This window comes from Somniosus microcephalus, chromosome 3 (assembly GCF_052327205.1).
Source record: "Somniosus microcephalus isolate GS21.2 chromosome 3, FLI_Smic_1.0, whole genome shotgun sequence".
Taxonomy (NCBI): domain Eukaryota; kingdom Metazoa; phylum Chordata; class Chondrichthyes; order Squaliformes; family Somniosidae; genus Somniosus; species Somniosus microcephalus.
In genome coordinates this window covers 349,718,897-349,734,975 of record NC_140989.1, presented here as the reverse complement: position 1 = coordinate 349,734,975, position 16,079 = coordinate 349,718,897, and the positions used below count along the sequence as shown (strand labels likewise).

At 41.6% G+C, this 16,079-nt stretch overlaps 1 protein-coding gene across 3 annotated transcripts in view; it reads right to left on the bottom strand.

Annotated features, from left to right (window-relative positions):
• The window catches only part of LOC147122339 (zinc finger protein 644-like), a 136,037-nt gene extending 120,670 nt beyond the window's left edge, over positions 1-15,367 (bottom strand). For all 3 annotated transcript variants that reach the window (XR_015077734.1, XR_015077735.1, XM_085983385.1), the window contains exon 1: positions 14,880-15,367. The gene's annotated coding sequence lies outside the window, so the exon portion shown is untranslated. The remainder of the gene's footprint in view (positions 1-14,879) is intronic.
• Between the last annotated feature and the right edge of the window lie 712 nt (positions 15,368-16,079).

The window sequence follows — 16,079 nt, the reverse complement described above, 5'->3', positions numbered from 1 at the left end:
CCAGTACTGATGCCAGTGCCCCATGAACCGAAACCCCTTCCTCCCACACCACACTGAGCCACGCATTTAAACCTCTAATCTGTTTGTCCCTATGCCATTACGTTATTTTTGCACTCATATTTTGTAATTCAGTAGATTTTTGAATTGCCTACTTATAACATAGGCAAGCAAAAATTCCCTTTAGAATTCCATACACTACATTTGAAAATATCAATGTAAAGTCTACAAATAGCTTCAGTTCCAAATTGTTTTGAATAAATACCAACACCAAACCTTGTCAGATTTTCTGAGCCTCAAAAAAAAGTTTGCATTGATTCAAACAAAATTCTCAATCGAATAAATACAATATTTAATAATGGTTTCTTTCTTCCTTTGACTCATGAAACAGAAGCTGCACCAAGTTAGTGTGCAGAGCTGTGCAAATTACAGCCATCATTTTACGGTTGTCATTTCATCAAAAAAGCAAACTTACGGTTCTTTCTAAAATATGCACAGAGGCTTCAATTGTTAATTTTCCTTGTACAGGAAACTTTGGTTTATCCGGAGGTTAACTGTCCGGAATGCTCAAGCCACCGGCAAAATCAGGAGCCGTTTCGTTAGGTTTTTTTTCTTTTCGTTGCTTTTTTTTCCACCAGTCAGGCTCTGCAAGGTCTCGCTGAAGCTGTTGCTAAGCTACAGAGACGCTTGCAAGGTACGGCCGGCTGTTTAGAAGCTGAGCAACAGGGTTTGTTGCCAGATACGCAGCTCAAAATCTCTATGCTTCAACATTAGCGCTGGTTTGTCCGGCAGTTTTGATGGGACGACAACAGCTCGGTCCCGTCGGTGCCGGATAGCACACAGTTTCCTTGTAGCTGTCATTTTCTGTCAGCATGAAAGTCACAACATCCTTGTGTCACACTGCTTCATTGATTTTACAGGCTTTCTACCCCAGAAGTATGCACATTTGTTAACTCAAATTGTTCAGTCAACAGTACCTAATACAGTAAACTCTTTCTTATCCGGCACCTACGGGACCGGGATGGTGCCGGTTGATGAAAAATTCTGGATAACAGAGAAGTAGGCAATTTTTAACACAAACAAAAATAAAAACCACTGACTAACTCGGCCACCGCGGGAGACTCGGACTCGGCAAAACAAGTGCTGGATGGATTCAGCAAGATTACCGGTTATCTATTTTGCCGGTTATTAAAGTATTCCGGATGATTAAGTGCTGTTTAAACAAGAGTTTACTGTATTTTGGACAGTAGACACAGGGATAGTCCAGATAATTCAAAAGTTGTTTTTTTTTTTGCATAAAAGCCAATTGTATTGTCGGTAATTCAAACTATGTAAATAAAATAGCAAAGTAGGAATTTAGTGCTAAACAAAAATGGAATTAAGAGTAGACTGTACCTATTAACAATGCCATTTTTGCACGAAAAACCACATCTAATTCAATGACATCCACTGCACAAAATAATATTCTCTGGGTTACTAGTTCAGGACCAGGATTCATAACAGGCCTAAATTCAGCATTTGAGACAATTATTGATTTTATATGATTACTTGATTTTATTTCACATTTTAATTTTATTCAGTTATTTCCCCCCTCCCACCATTCTTTACAAAGAGTATTAGACATTGGGGACACCAACTTGTACTGTACTGCTAGTAGGAGTTTGTGGTCGTGATGGTGGACAACTGTGAGGTGATGTGGGTCCATCCTACATTTGCATATTAATAGCTTTAGTTTGGATCACTGAACTTGACCTTCATGGACTTTGATGATTAGATACAAAATGCTGCGGCTGCTATTCTTTCTACTCCTCCATTATAGAAACATAGAAGATAGGAGCAGGAGTAGGCCATTCGGCTCCTCGAGCCTGCTCCGCCATTTAATGAGATCATGGCTGATCATCCAAACTCAGTACCCTGCCTTCTCCCCATATCCCTTTAGCCTGAAGAAATATATCCAACTCCTTCTTGAATATATTTAATGAATTGGCCTCCACTGCCTTCTGTGGTAGAGAATTCCACAGGTTCACCACTCTCTGGGTGAAGAAATTCCTCCTCATCTCTGTCCTAAATAGCTTACCCCTTATCTTTAGACTGTGACCCCTGCTTCTGGACTCCCCCGCCATCGGGAACATCCTTCCTGCATCTAGTCTGTCTAGTCCTGTTAGAATTGTAAAAGTTTCAATGAGATCCCCTCTCATTCTTCTAAACTCTAGTGAATATAAGCCTAATCGACCCAATCTCTCTCCACACGTCATTCCTGCCATCCCAGGTATCAGCCTGGTGAATCTTATTGGCCCCGCTTTCCAACAAAAAGTTGCATAAGGTTGACAATGTGGACTTGGACTTCTGAATGTCGTCCATGTTGTAAATACAGGTCAAAAATTACCTGCTCAAATTATGCACACACGTCGTATCCATGGATGAATGAAGAGCATTGATAATGAGCATAGCAATGCTAACAAAGTGGATATATTCAATATTATATTATTCATAGTACTGTATATATTGCAAAATTTAATTTTAGCAGCTACTTCATATTTATCAGACTTCTAAAAATATTTGTGCTTCACGATACTAGTGATGTGCAATTTCAAACATGCATTTTAGCAGCAACATTATGCAGTGTACAGTCCATTCACAAATACAATAAATATAATTTACTGCTAAAGTAGCGTGACAGTATTTGTTGATCCTGAAAACTTAAAATTACATTATTTTTTAAAACTGACAGCACTATTCACACAATTCACAAATAGCACTATGTGTGTGAATAGATGTCCATTGTCTTAATTGTGCCTTATTAGTTTGAGGTTTGGCAATATTCAAAGTAAAAAATGCATTTTTTCCAAATTTACTCTGGGTTTTTTTGGGCTCTAAAGGTTTTCTCTCTCTCGATTTCCTTTTAGTTTTTTATGCTAGAAATAGAAATTCAGTTTTAAATCGTTCTTACTCAACTCATTTGCTGTTTGAGACTTTGCTGTGCACAATTGGATATTGTGTTTGCCTACTTAACAATACTTACTGTACTTCAAAAGTAATTCTTTGGTTGTAAAGCACTTTGTCTTCCGGAGACAGTGTTAAGGCACCATTATAAGTGAGAGTTGTTTCTTTTGCACTACAACCACAGAAAGAAAGAAAAGTTCACGAGATTGGATTTTGCTAGTGTTTACAGTTCACTGAACTGCACAAGGGGGTCAAGAGGATCTGCAAAGCCAGTCCATCCTTTGCGGTCTCCTAGATAACTTCCTAATCGAGGGGAAAATGGAATACAGGACCACAAGTACGAACAATGACGGACAGGTAAAGACCTTCTGGTCCATCGAGTCTGTCCAACACAATTGTGATACCTTGTGTATCACAACATATACACTCCACCCCAAACTATGTGATCGCCTGGGAGAGGCAAAAGAAAAATCAGATTTTTAAAAAAAACCCAGGCCAATTTGGGGAAAAACTCTGGGAAATTCCTCTCCAACCCATCTTGGCGATCGAAACTAGTCCAGGAGATCACTCTGGTCCTGAATGCCCTGCAGTGCCTACCTTCTGTAAGAGGTGATCTCCGCCCCAGCCAGAAACCAGTCCAGCTCTCGCTTGAAGGAATTCAGCGAATCAGCATCCACCGCACGAGACAGCAGCCTGTTCCAGAGGTCCACTATTCTCTGGGACAAGAACCACCGCCTGACATTTAACCCAGAGCTAGCCTTGTACAACTTAAATTGTGACCCCTGGTTCTCCCTAACCTATTCAATTGGAACAAACAGTCAACTGGAACACACTCTATTCCCTTCATTATCTTATAAACCGCAATCAGATCACCCCTAAGTCTACGCTTCTCTAAAGTGTAGAGTCCTAACTTCTTTAGCCTATCTTGATAACAAAGATGCTTTAAACAGGGAATTAGTCTAGTGGCCCTCCTCTGCACCCTCGCCAAAGCCTCAATATCACCCACCATGTGAGGAGACCAAAACTGGACACAGTATTCCAAATGTGGCCTGACTAAAGTTTTGTACAAGGACAAAATAGTATGCCTCGTCTTACACTCAATTGTCCTGTGGATACACCCAATGCTCTATTTGCTCTAGCTATCGCTTCATGGCATTGCTCATGTACCTCTAAGGATGTATGCCCAAATCTCGTTATATCTCCATCTTCTTTAATGCTTTTATGATCAAAGTATGTATAGTATGCCCGTGTCTGCAGCCACTGCAATATTCATCTCTGTGTATAGATATTGTGGAGGCTACAATGGATGTGGTATAACTAACATAGGATTTAAGCTGAGGCACATCTGTATCCTACCTCAGGTTGCTATGAAGGTGAATATAGCAGTGGGGTGACACATTTGTTGAAAGTGTGGGCATGGTATCTTTAGGCTATGGAGACTTAATTCTCAGAGGTTTAGCCTACTCTGCAGATTAGGGAGGACAGTAGAATTCTAAAAGGTAGTAGTTTGAAAACGGTGGAAAAGATCATGGCCCTTATAGAAAAGCTGATTCATTGTTCTGATGTCTTCCTGCACCATGTGGGAGTTTGTGAAGGGCATCGCGATCCTGGACAGCCACGTCTGCAGCAAGTATTTGCATCTCGAGGAACTTCAGCTCAGAGTTGTTGAGCTGGAGTCTGAAGTGCAGACATTGTGGGGCATCAGGGAGGGGGAAAGTTACCTGGGCACTTTGATCCAGGAGGCAGTCACACCACTTAGGTTAGGTAGTGGTACAGGTCTGGTTAGTGGGCAGGGACAGTAGAGTATGCCTGCAACTCAGGCAGGTAAGGGGACCCCAGGTGCAGTGCTGGAGGAGACTCGGCCTTGTCCTTATCAGACAGGTACGAAGTTTTTGCTGTGTGGATGAGGGCAAAGTCTGCAGGGTGGATAAGTAAACTGACCACGGCACAGGAGGCCATTCAAGTGAGGGGGGGGGTGAAAAGTTGTAGGGGACAGTATAGTCAGGGGGATAGATACTGTTTTCTGCAGCCGCTACCAGGAGTTACCTGCCCGGTGCCAGGGTTAAGGATATCTCCTCACGGCTGGAGAATAATTTTGGGGGGGGGGGGGGAATAGTAGGCCATTCGGCCCTTCGAGCCTGCTCCGCCATTCAGTATGATCATGGCTGATCCTCTATCTCAATGCCATATTCCTGCTCTCTCCCATTACCCATTGATGCCTTTTGTGTCTAGAAATCTATCTATCTCCTTCTTAAATATATTCAGTGACTTGGCCTCCACAGCCTTCTGTGGTACAGAATTCCACAGGTTCACCACCCTCTGAGTGAAGAAATTTCTCCTCACCTCAGTCCTAAATGTCCTACCCCGTATCCCAAGACTGTGACCCTCGTTCTAGAGACTTCAGCCAGGGGAAACATCCTCCCTGCATCCAGTCTGTCTAGCCCTGCCAGAATTTTATACGTTTCAATGAGATCCCCTCTCATTCTTCTAGAAGCCAGTGAATACAGGCCGAGTCGACCCAATCTCTCCTCATACGACAGTCCTGCCATCCCAGGAATCAGTCTGGTGAACCTTCGCTGCACTCACTCTATGGCAAGTATATCCTTTCTTAGGTAAGGAGTCCAAAACTGCACATAGTACTCCAGGTGTCGTCTCATCCTGTACAACTGTAGTAAGACATCCTTGCTCCTGTACGCAAATCCTTTTGCAATGAAGGCCAACATACCATTTGCCTTCCTAACTGCTTGATACACCTGCATGTTTGCTTTCAGTGACTGGTGCAAAAGGACACCCAGGTCCCTTTGTACATCAGCATTTCCCAATCTATCACCATTTAAATAATACTCTGCCTTTCTGTTTTTCCTACCGAAGTGGATAACTTCACATTTATCCATGTATTTGCCCACTCATTCAACTTGTCTAAATCACCTTGAAGCCTCTTTGCATCCTCCTCACAACTCAATCCCACCTAGTTTCGTGTCATCAGCAAACTTGGAAATATTACATTTGGTTCCCTCATCCAAATCATTGATATATATTGTGAATAGCTGGGGCCCAAGCACTGATACCAGTGGTACCCCACTAGTCACCGCCTGCCACCCCGAAAAAGACCCATTTATCCCCACTCTGTTTCCTGTCTGTTAACCAATTTTCAATCCATGCCAGTATATTACTCCCAATCCCATGTGCTTTAATTTTGCACACTAACTTCTTTTGTGGGACTTTATCAAAGGCCTTCTGAAAATTCAAATACACCACAAATTCTCCCTTATCTATTCTACCAGTTACATCATCAAAAATCTCCAGTAGGTTTGTCAAACACGATTTCCCTTTCATAAATCCATGTTGACTTTGTCTAATCCCGTTGATATTTTCTAAGTGTCCTGTTATCACCCTCCTTTTTTAAATAGTGGGGTTACATTTGCCACCTTCCAATCTGTCGAAACTGTTCCATAATCTATAGAATTTTGGAAGATGACAACCAATGCATCCACTATTTCCATGGCTACCTCTTAGTACTCTGGGATGCAGATTATCAGGCCCTGGGGATTTATCAGCTTTCAATCCCATTAATTTCTCCAGCACACTTTTTTTTTTTACTAATACTGATTTCCTCTAATTCCTCCTCCTCACTAGACGCTTGGGTCCCTCGCATTTCTGGGAAGTTATTTGTGTCCTCTTCCGTGAAGACAGAACCAAAGTATTTGTTCAATTGCTCTGCCATTTCCTTGTTCCCCATTATAAATTCTCCTGTTTCTGACTGTAAGGGACCGACATTTGTCTTCCCTAATCTTTTTCTTTCCTAATCTTTTTCTTTTTACATACTTGTAGAAGCTTTTACAGTCCACTTTTATGTTCCTTGCAATAGGTAGAACTAGGAATGAGTTCTGCTGAGAACATTTGAGGAGCTAGGGTCCAAATTAAAATGCAGAATCTCAAAAGGTAATAATCTCTGGATTATTACCTGAGCCACACAAAATTGACATAGGGACAAGCAGATTAGAGACTTAAATGCATGGCTCAAAGAGTGGTGTGGGAGGAAAGGGTTTCGATTCATGGGGCACTGGAACCTGTACTGGGGAAAGAGGGAGCTGTTCCATTGGGACGGGCTCCATGTAAACCAGGCTGGGACCAGTATCCCGGTTAATCGAATAACTAGGGCTGTTATTCGGGCTTTAAACTAAAAGGCGGGGGGGGGGGTGGGGGGAGAGGAGGAAAGAGGTCAGGTGAGGGGAAATGTAGAAATCTAGAGAAAAGTCAAAGCAATGGAGCACTGTAGCGATTTGGGTAAAGATAAGCAGAGTATGACAAGAAGGGACAGAGAGTTTAAAGGTAATAGTGCATCAGCGAATAAGATGAAAACAGGGAATAACGGTAAAAAGTTATTATAGGCTCTTTATCTGAATGCACAAAGCATTCGTAATAAGATAGATGAATTAGTGGCACAGATAGAGATGAACGAGTTTGATCAAATAGCCATTACAGAGATGTGGTTGCAAGGTGACCAAGATTGGGAACTAAATATTCCAGGGTACTTGACATTTCGAAAAGTCAGGCAGAATGGAAAAGAAGCAGCAGGTAGCCCTGATCATAAATGATGACATAGGATCTTGGCATGGAAGATCAGAAAGTAGAATCAGTATGGGTGGAGATAAGAAATAAGCTGCAGAAAACACTGGTGGGAGTAGTTTATAGGTCCCCCTAACAGTAACTATACCATTGGACAGAGTATTAATCAACAAATAACATGAGCTTGTAACAAAGGTAATGCAATACGTGGGGGACTTGAATCTTCATATAGACTAGTAAAGGGAGTCTCGAGGACGAGTTCATGGAATGCCTTCGAGACAGTTTCCTAGAACAATATGTTATGGAACCAACCAGGGAACAGGCTATTTTAGATCTTGTATTGTGTAAAGAGACAGGGTTAATTAATAATCTCATAGTAAAGGATCCTCTGGGGAAGAGTGATCATAATATGGTAAAATTTCACATTGAGTTTGAGTGTGACATACTTAAACCCAAAACTAGAGTCTCAAACTTCGATAAAGCCAATTACATAGGTATGAATGGCGAGTTAACTAAGGCAGATTGGAAAATTAGATTAAAAAGATATGACGGTAGATAAGCAGTGACAAACATTTAAAGAAATAATTCCAAAATTCTCAACAAATATACATTCCATTAATAAAAACTCGACAGGAAAAGTGATCCATCCGTGGCTAACTAAAGAAGTTAAGGGTAGTATTAGATTAAAAGAGGCTTATAATGTTGCAAAGAATAGCAGTAAACCTGAGGATTGGGACAGCTTAAGAAACCAGCAAAGGATGACCAAAAAAAAATTAAAGGGGGAGAAAATCAGAGTAAACTAGCAAAAAATATAAAAACAGATTGTAAGAGCGTCTACAAGTATGTAAAAAGGAAGAGAGTAGCAAAAGTAAGCATTGGTCCCTTAGAGGCTGAGACAGGAGAAATTATCATGGGGAATAAGGAAATGGCAGAGACTTTAAACAAATATTTTGTATCTGTCTTCACAGTAAAAGACAAAAAAAATACCAAAAATAGTGGGGAACCATGGGGCTAATGAGATTCAGGAACTTAAAGTAATTAAGATCAATAGAGAAAAAGTACTTGAGAAGCTAATAGAACTAAAAGCCAACAAATCCCCTGGATCTGATGGTCTACATCTAAAAGAGGTGGCTGCAAAGAGAGTGGATGCATTGGTTGTAATCTTCCAAAATTCCCTAGATTCTCGAACAGTCCCAGCAGATTGGAAGGTAGCAAATGTAACACCGCTATTCAAGAAAGGAGGGAAGAGAAAAAACAAGGATCAACAGGCCAGTTAGCCTGACATTAGTTGTCAGGAAAATGCTGGAATCCATTATTAAGGAAGTGGTAACAGGGCACTTAGAAAGTCATAATATGATTAGGCAGAGTCAACATGGTTTTATGAAAGGGAAATTGTGTTTGACAAATTTATTAGAGTTTTTTGAGGATGTAACTAGCAGGGTAGATAAAGGGGAACCAGTGGATATAGTATATTTGGATAAGGTGCCACATAAAAGGTTATTACATAAGATATGGGCTCATGGGATTGGGGGTAATATAGTAGCATGGATAGAGGATTGGTTAATGGACAGAAAACAGAGAGTAGGGATAAACGGATCTTTTTCAGGTTGGCAGGCTGTAACTAGTGGGGTGCCACAAGGATCAGTGTTGGGGCCTCAGCTATTTACAATCTATATGAAGGGGCCGAGTGTAATGTATCCAAGTTTGCTGATGATACAAAGCTAGGTGGGACAGTAAGCTGTGAGGAGAACACAGAGTCTGCAAAGGGATATAGATAGACTAAGTGAGTGGGCAGCAAGGTGGCAGATGGAATGGAATGTAGGGAAATGTGAGGTTATTCATTTTGGTAGGAAGAATAGAAAAACAGAATATTTTTTAAATTGAGAAACTTTCAAATGTTGGTGTTCAGAGATTTGGGTGTCCTTGTGCAAGAAACACAGAAAGCTAGCGTGCAGATACAGCAAGCAATAAGGAAGGCAAATGGCATGTTGGCCTTTATTGCAAGAGGGTTAGCGTATAAGAGTAAGGAAGTCTTGCTGCAATTGTACAGGGCCTTGGTGAGACCACACCTGGAGTACTGTGCACAGTTTTGGTCTCCTTATCTAAGGAAGGATATACTTGCCTTGGAGGCGGTGCAACAAAGGTTCACTAGATTGATACCTGGGATGAGAGGGCTGTCCTATGATGAGAGATTGTGTAGAATAGGCCTATACTCTCGAGTTTAGAAGAATGAGACGTGATCTCATTGAAACATACAAGATTCTGAAGGGTATTGACAGGGTAGATGCTGAGAGGTTGTTTTCCCTGGCTGGAGTGTCTAGAACTAGGGGGCATAGTCTCAGGATAAGGGGTAGGCCATTTAAGATTGAGATGAGGAGGAATTTCTTCACTCAGAGGGTTGTGAATCTTTGGAATTCTCTGCCCCAGAGTGCTGTGCATGCTGAGTCTTTGAGTATATTCAAGGCTGAGATAGATAGAGTTTTGGACTCTAGGGGAATCAAGGGATATGGAGATCGGGCGGGAAAGTGGAGTTGAGGTCGATGATCAGCCATGATCTTATTTAATGGTGGAGCAGGCTCAAGGGGCCGTATGGCCTAATCCTGCTCTTACTTCTTATGTTCAAAGAGCCTGCAAAGGGATATAGACAAGTGAGTGGGCAATAAGGTGGCAGATGGAGTGTAAGGTGGGGAAATGTGAGGTTATTCACTTTGGTAAGAAGAATCGAAAAACAGAATATTTTTTTAAAATGGTGAGATACTATTAAATATTGGTTTTCAGAGAGATTTAGGTGCCTTCATACAGGAAACAAAGTGTTACCATGCAGGTACAGCAAGCAATTAGGAAGGCAAATGGCATGGTGGCCTTTATTCCAAGGGGGTTGGAGTCCAAGAGTAAGGAAGTCTTGCTACAATTGTACAGAGCTTCGGTGAGACAGTTTTGGTCTTCTTATCTGAGGAAGGATATACTTGCCTTAGATTATTGAAACATTCAAGATTCTGAGGGGGATTGACAAGATAAATGCTGAGAGGTTGTTTCCCCTGGCTGGAGCATCTAGACTAGGGGGCATAGTCTCAGGATAAGAGGCCGGCCATTTAAACTGAGATGAGGAGGAATTTCTTCACTCAGAGGGTTGCGAATCTTAAAGGGCTGTGGATGCTGAATTGTTGAGATAATCAAAGCTGAAACAGAGATTTTTGGACTTAAGGGGATTCAAGACATATGGGGATCAAGCGGGAAAGTGGAGTCGAGGTCGAAGATCAGCCATGATCTTATTGAATGGCGGAGCAGGCTCAAGGGGCCGTATGGCCTACTCCTGCTCCTAATTCTTATGTTCTCAAATTGCAGCTTGAATCAATCTTAAGCTAGAGTCTTTGGGAACTTGCAATTATGCCAGACTTGTAAGAGTGCTGATCTTCCCAGGGTGCCTTCTCTAAGACACATCCAAGCTGCAATGTCAGGTGCTACTCTAAGATATTTTTGCACTCTCTAGTCTTTTCCAAAAGTAAATACTGGTATAGGACTATACGGGAGACTCATTTTCAATGTCCAGCCATATGAAGGCTGCATTCTCCCAAATTGTGTTGCCTAGTAGCACTGTTTAACATCTAGAAGGATCAGTTCTGTGGGACTGAGCCATTGAAGATCATAGATTTGATCTTCATTGCTTTTGCCAATTTCAGTGCATTGGCAGTGGAGAGGCACTAAAACTGGGTTTACCATCTCTGGAACAGGAACAGTGGGAAGGGAAAATCAGCCACGATTCCAACTCCAGAACACTGCCCCAGGACTTTTGGTGAAAAACTCGTGTAAAACGAACAATCCGCCATCACGGTTCACATCTGAAGAATGACTTCTAGGGCAAGGTATCAAATGCCTGCTGACACCAACAGACCCAAACCCCATTAAGAGAGTCACTACCTTTAGGAGAGCAGAGAAGAAAAGACAGCTTAGACAACACGGAGGGTGGGGGGGAAAGAGATTGATCTTTGTTAAAGGGTAACTCCAATTAAGATGCTACCATGAATTGCTATTCATGTGAATATCCTAGAATATTCATTTTTTTTTCAAAAAGACACTCTTTAAAAAACACATCACGGTTCACATCCCAATCAGGGCTGTATGCCATCTTCTTGCCATATCCAAAGTTAGATTTATTTTTCTGGACTAAGCCTTGCCTCTCAGAAGTCTTGCTTCTTCACTGAAAGTAATGAACAGCGTAGGTTTTGGAAAAGTATGGTACACTGCAGAATCATGCTGTTTCAGTGGTTCGGACTGAGAAATAATAAGGTGGTGGCTAAATCGGGAGGCCAACAACCACATTAAGGCATTTATAAAATTTTGACCATCTCCCTTAGCATTGCTCAAGTAAGTGAAATGATACATTCTATGATGCTCTTGTCATATAAAGCAGTGTAACATGTATTAATCTGCTGCGGAGGTGGGCTCGTATTTATTTAAGTAGGAGTATCCCTTTAAGCCTATAAAGTCTAATTTCTGCATGTAAGCACAACTGAGGTCAGAGTTTAATAACTGTAAAGGTGCATACAAATTTCTGGCCCCAGGTAAGTGAACAAAAACCACAAAATATATATATTTTTTAAACTTTTGACATTTCGGAAATGTGAAACATGCGCAAAATCCTTCTCGTACATTAGAGGAAAGAAGAGAGCTTACCATTGGTCGCCTGGTAAAAAAAAATACACAACCCGAGAGAGACAATGTTAGAAGTGAGTAATTCCCTTTATCCTACACAGTTCCATCAGGGTGCATACAATCTAAAATTCTATGCATCAACGGTACCCAAAGCAGCAAGCACCCTGCTCTTCTAACCAGCAGTAGCATATTTCCATTGCACTCAGCACTAGCCTTATGCCCCACTTATCCATGTGACTGGAAACGGCATACAATTTATGCAGAGTTAAAGTAGAATCAAACTGCAACAAAGCACATGCAGCTTAGTTACCCGAGATACATTAAAAAAAATCAATCCAATGGGTAAAACAACTGTGTTTTAACCCATTCCTATACACATGGCCCCACTGTGCAAACATGATGGGCCAAATTAAAGTGGGAATTCAGTGCTTAAGGAAGCATACATGTGTGTGCAGTTTCCAACATGATTACTTTTAAGCAGATCTAATGAAAGAAGGCAATTTATGAAGTTTAGTTATGCAATCTTATGCAAAAAAGTTGTATTCGCAGATCCAGCTCAACAGATTCATCCCAACTTCTGAAAAGGAAGTTACTAGATAGAATGGTTTCCATACTGCAGCTTTCCGCTACAGTGTAATATTGCAAAATCTTGAGGTTGTTGCACCAGGCCTAAACAGATACAACTTCTGATAGAAATGTGTAACTGCAAGTCCTTGTAACACTTTTAGTTGACAAAGTTAAACATTCCTCACTTCTGTAACTTTGCAAACCTATATTCATGAAGCAAATCAGTTAAGTTTAATTAGATGGTGGTGACAATCAAGTATTATTCAGACACCCAGCTGGTTTTCTGCTTGCATGAAAATAATCTATCTTGCAACTTTTATCGCAAGATTAGAACTTTTTAAACTAAATGTTAAGTAAAACAGCTACAAAATTATATGCTAAGGAAGCATTCAACGTGGAATGCAGGGGATTCCCTATACAACCAAGCACTCACATTTGAAACCAATTAACATTGGGGCTTTTAAATGAGTACTTGCCCAACTCCCTGGCCATAGACAGCTTGCAAATATTTGAAATATGGTGAATACAATTAGTGACAATCTCGTCAATTAAACAGAGTGACAAGCAGAGCGAGCTGAGCATTCTGTATGCTTCACACCTTCCACCAGATCCCTTACTACCTTCCTCCACCCCACAAGAAGAATCCTGCACTAAAGTGAAATTCAAGAAGTAGATCAGACCAGACAAAGCACAAAAATGAAACACTGAAAGCCATACACTTTTATACTGTACAGATCCAAAAAACACAGGTAGAACTTGTTCCAAAGGAATGCAGAATGGCCAACAATTCTCCCTCAACCATCAGACAGATTAACCAGTCATTCATTCACTGTTTTTGGGATCTTGCTGTGCACAAATTGGACACTGCGTTTGGCTGCACAATAGTTATTGTAATTCAAAAATAATCCATTGGTCGTGAAGTTTTATAGAAATGCAAGTTAGTTCTCTATTACTAACCGGTTTCCAATTGTTGAGATCATTTTTGAAACTCTTAAGCAGGCATTCTAGACCAAACATGCATAAAGAACAGCATCTACTACCCATTTTCTGCAACCAAGACAATATCACATCATACCTATGTATTTCTAATCTAATGCACTACAATCGCAATTAAAACTTGAAAATTACATTGTTATGCATACATTGTTATGCAACCAGTTGGTAAAATACCAGTTGTGAACTTTTTAGTACCTTGCATTTCAAGAGCTGAATTCTAAATTGTAGCTTTTTATTAATCACATTCAAAAGAAAATGTCATGTCACAAAATTTATAGCTTGCGCAAGTTGGAAATTTTATGCAAACACTTAAAACATAAATTTGACACTATACTTCATATCCTGTAGATTTAATTTACTTTCAGATCCATTGAACAGCCATTACCCTATAAATGGCATTTAAAAAAAACATCAATTGCCTTACATACAAGAATCCAAAGGTTAATGCTGTTGTATATCATTGGCCTTGGTACTATTCTTTGGTGACAAAAGCCACCTAACACCATGCAAATTAAATATTAGCGCATATTTCAAGACTAGCAATCCAAGTTTGGAGTGGAGGGGAGGGGGGGCAGGGAAAGAGAGCCAGGGAGCTTCGAAATACAATTCCTTTTAATTCCAACAACACACTCCTGACAAGCTCCCCCATTTTGCCCAGAATCAATGTCACTGTGTTCTCACAGAATAGATTTCACTTTGTGTGTGTGTGTGTGTGTGTTATATATAGAGTTGCAGAACCTATTCGAAAAGAAATAATGCACAAAAAAGTATGGAGGCTCAAAATTTAAAATTTAAAAAAATATATAGGATGCACCCAACTTTTTTTTTGGCATGTTGGTGGGGGGGTGGGGGGAATAAAATGATCAACCCAAGATATGGCAAGAATTGGTCCGAAATGTCATGTTGCGTGGCAAGGAAGACATGGAAGCGGTGTGTGCCCCATCCCGCCTGATTTGGCTGAGCGTGAACATGTCACGCTGCCGTGTTCGCTGGGTCCAAAGCCACAACCCAACCAAAGGAGCTGGGCAATGATGGGGGGGGTGGCACACAGAATAAAAACCCGAGAGCGAACCCCCCACCACCACCATTCCCCCTTCTTCATCTCGCCCCGGGTGACCTGCTGCGATACAAAAAAAAGGAAACGGCGCACGTACCTTTGGCACAAGGAGGTGCGCGGAGCGGAGCTGAGCGGCGGGCCGGGAAGCAGCTGCTTTATTGTCGGCAGTCGTCCTCCATCCATTCCACCGCCGCCATTTTGGCTTACTATTGTGCGAAGATGGTGACGGCTTGCGGGACGGGAGAGAGAGAGAGAGGAGGGGTTGGTGTAATGGTTGGGTGGTGGGAGGGGGGGTGAACGGTGGATAAACTGAGCACCGCGGCCGGCCCACCGCCTGCTCGGGGAACCGCCGTTATCCAGCGCGGGAAGGTCGGATTCCTGGCCGAATAAATAAAAAGAACGGCACCCGGCTACCCGGCCAAAAGGCAGAGTCCTTTGTCCCCGCGAAGTGCGCGCTCCCCCTCTGTGGCGGCAGTGGAAGCGCCTTCCTGGGCAGCTCAGACGCCTCTCTTGGTTTAAAGTGGCAGCCGCTGCAATTGGGCTTTTTTTTGTTGGGGAGAGCATGGAAATGGTGGCCAGGTGTTAGCAGGATTCTGCCTTTTCTCTTTCTCACCCAAATAGACATTTTTTTTTAAACCTAACGCCTTTTCTTGCAGCACTGGCCGTCGCGCGGAGGAAATGAGAAATAAACTTTTTTTTAAACCAGAGCATAAATCAGCAGGCAGGTGTTAAAGAAAAAAAACACCACACAACCCCAAAGAAAGTGTCAAAACGAAGGAAACTCGACGCTAGTTTCACACTGCAAGAAAATAATCATTCGTGGCCATTGGGCCAGCTTGCCAACCACACCATGAGGACGTTGGGAAAGCACAGCACCCAAGGCCTTCTGGAGAAGAGGCCAAATAAAATTGCAGTTTATATGTACTGAGGAAAAAATAAACATCCAGATCAGAAAAGCTCGCACTATCAAAAAAAATCATCAATCCTATGGGGAAATAATTGCAACGTGCAGTTATTTTTTTTTAAATATATTTGCAAGCACATTTTATAAGGATGCGATTGGAAAAAAAATCTTAAAAGTAATATACAGGAAAATATTTACTGGAGTACTACTGACTCGAGTATGATGACTCCTGTCTTTATAGGAAAGCTGCTGCTGGTACTGGACAGTTGACCAACAATTTATCTGCTCACTTGCAATTTCGGCATGCTTAGCTGCTTGTTACAGGATGGAAGTGAAATAATTCAACAAATGACTCCATGATGTTCACCAAGCTTGAGCAGTGAAGGACAACAG